The sequence below is a fragment of the Cardiocondyla obscurior genome, linkage group LG07, assembly GCF_019399895.1.
Source record: "Cardiocondyla obscurior isolate alpha-2009 linkage group LG07, Cobs3.1, whole genome shotgun sequence".
NCBI classification, from domain to species: Eukaryota; Metazoa; Arthropoda; class Insecta; order Hymenoptera; family Formicidae; genus Cardiocondyla; species Cardiocondyla obscurior.
In genome coordinates, this window is record NC_091870.1 from 4,520,942 (window position 1) to 4,524,108 (window position 3,167).

At 36.4% G+C, this 3,167-nt stretch overlaps 1 pseudogene; it reads right to left on the bottom strand.

The window, feature by feature from the left end:
- Window positions 1–482: 482 nt before the first annotated feature.
- Window positions 483–1,475, bottom strand: LOC139104182 (uncharacterized; annotated as a pseudogene).
- Window positions 1,476–3,167: the final 1,692 nt, after the last annotated feature.

Consider the following 3,167-nt stretch of genomic DNA (forward strand, 5'->3'; position numbering starts at 1 on the left):
ATGGAGATGATCCGCGGTGTTTTTGCGGCCTCTACTGGTGGAGATGGAGGACTCTCCGGCACCGTCTCTGGCGTGAGCGCAGTCTTATTCTTCCTTCGGCTCCGCCTGGTCTTCTTTTTGCTCGCCCCAGTCTCGGGACTCTTTTCTAAGAGTGTCAGCGGTAGCGGTATGCAGACGGTAGGTTCAATTTCGGAATAATGAACCCTACTCCGTATACTGGCTGAGGTGTGCGTCGTTTTGATTGAGCACTACTTCGGTTACAAAATACGATCTCCTGATCTAGGATCGGGTGATTCTGTGAGCTTTTGCAGCTCTGCTTATATAGCCAAAAGTCTTCTTTGAATCTTTTACGGCAATTAAATTCAGCAAATGACTAACGCATCTATGATGCGACGGGAAAGTAATCGCATCTATGGGATCCGTATTATTACTATTTTCCTCACCAGTTAATAATATATCACTTATATTATAGAATTCTATTTCTGATTCTTTATCTTTTTCAAAAATCCTAAAAAAATATTGCTGTTTTAATATACAATATATAAATACAAAGTAAATTTTTGTCTATATGTCAAATACTGCAAAATAACAAAATGTTGAAACGTAAATATATATCATAAAAATTATCTTACTGAAAAGCTTTAATAAAATTAGATCCACTATCAGTGGTGATGCAGCATACTTTATTTTGGATGTGATATTCTAAAAACACGGTATTTATAGTTTTAGCCAAAATGTCGTACGTGTGTTTTCCCGTCATACGTCGAGATGTTAAAGCAGCTAGTTCCCTCTTTAATGTTGTAGAATTAATCCAATGCACTGTAATTTCTAAATAGCTCCTACAAAACATTAAAAAATCATCAGAAAAATTAAAATAATAACAATAAAATTTAATAGATTTTTAATTTTTCTTTAATTTTATCTATATTAATTTAATATTAATATAGATTTTCTTTAAATATTAAAATATAAAATTATATGTATAATTAGACAATTCTCACCTTTTCATTTTGCTATAAATCTGCTGTCGCTGATACAATATCAAGCTCTGCTAATTTATTTTCAAGAGCCACTTTTATTCCTAAAAATTCTTGATGTAGTTTTTCTTTTATTGTCTTCCTGCAAATTACATGAAGAGATAATGGTAGTCCACATCTAACCAAATCTATAAAAGCTGGACTGTTCACAATTGAAAGTGGTTAATGGTCCTCGATAACAAATTTCAGGATTTTTTTATCCAATATCTTTTGCGTCATTATTACTTTACCAGATCCCCAACGTTCCAACCGTTGTTGTTTTACAGGTTTTACTGTATTTTCATTTATCATTTAGATCTTTATTTTGTGACTCCTCAAAAGACCGTTTCACTTTATTTATACTATGTATATGCTGAGGATGTTTTGTCTAATAATTTATAAAATATTAAATATTACAGCATGTATGTTATATGTAAATATGTAAACAATATAAAATAACTTAAAAAAAGAAAAAACTTACATTTATATGCTTCTTTAAGTTTGCTGACAAATTTTTGTTTGCATGGATAATTTTGTCACCCACACATAAGTTGCAAGAAAACGCTAAATTATTTACATTACTATAATTAGGTTAGAAAATAAATATTTCCAAAAATGCTGGCCAGGGATTTTTTCGATTACACGTACTTGTACTTTCAATTCTTTTTATTGTATCAAAGTTATTGTTATTAATGTTATTGTTCCCTTCGCGTATTTCACTTATGATGAAAACTTTTTGTACAGGAATTTGATTTGCGAGACGGTTGTAGTTGGATTGGAGCCGTTGCTCGTATTGAATTAAGCCGTTAAATTACATGAATGTATTTGATGTTCTCTTACAAATTCAGGATCGCCAAGTTTATCTCTCTTACGGTTGTTGCGGTGCGCTAACCCGAAGGCTTCGTAGACACTCGTTTTTCTCGCTGGTATACCCGATGAGCTTGTTATCGTACACTATCTCTCCGTATTCTAAATCGTAACCGAACATGGCCGAAATACTGGGTCTTTTTGCCACCGCTGCGCCGCCGTCCGCGAAGCTGCTCCGAATATCGCGCGCCGCCATCCGCGAATCCGAACGCATACCCGCCGCGCGCAATTTCAATTCACATCTCTGTTGTAACCCAAACCCCGTTACAACACGAAACATGACGCAGGGCATTTCGGCATAAGTATCTCGTAGTTAAATAACCTCAGAGGATGCAAGATCAGCAAACCTCCTTAAGAAATTAAATAATAAGAGAAACACGTGCGAGAACTTATCGCCGAAATCGCTGAGGTTGCATTCGCCGAACTACCGAAGTTCGGCATTGCAACCCGATGAGGCCAAGGCCCTGCGTCACTATTAAATAACCGCGAACCGTCACGGACGGGCAGTCGCATCATAGTCCGTGCCGTAAATTGAGAGCGTGTGATAATCAAAGTTCGGTCGCGTGCCAAGTAAGAGGAGACCTCGCGGAGCCGAGGACGCGTGACAACGCGAGGACGTGTGCCGAACCGACAAAAGGGAAACTTAGGAAGATAGAAAAAGTGTAACATCGTAACTGAATAAAAATTCTAAGTTTTTATTTGAAAACGACTAATTTCGCCCTCCCTCACGGATCCCGAAGGACGGGCCCCGTGCACCGGCCCCTGTGCAACATCTCGCACAATTCACGCAAGGCTGCAACCTCGCTTTCTATACACTTTTAACACACTTATTTTAGTTATTTTACGTTGATTGCACACATTTAACAAACTGCACTTGTATTTGTACACGTTAAATACGAATACGTTAATAATGGAAGATCATAAACAGGCATAACAGAATATATTTAATAAAAAAAAAGTTGTGAAAAAACAAAATAAGATGTAAACAAAATACATTTTGATTGCAATGCGCAATGTTACCACACGTTAAAAAACGTTTCCACAGTGTTCCAAAAAAGTTTAAACTTAATTTTTATTAAATATTCACAATCTAATATCCTTCAAACTCGTGCTTGCACAACTCACTGTTGTTGCGTCATATTGTGGTTATATCGTCGAACTATCCAGAACAGAACTATTAATACGCCTCTCGCGGCACACTACCGATTTAATTGACTATCGATTATCGACCTCTTACTGATTTGTCGAATTCGATTGATATTGTCGGTAATAAATGATCTTCAG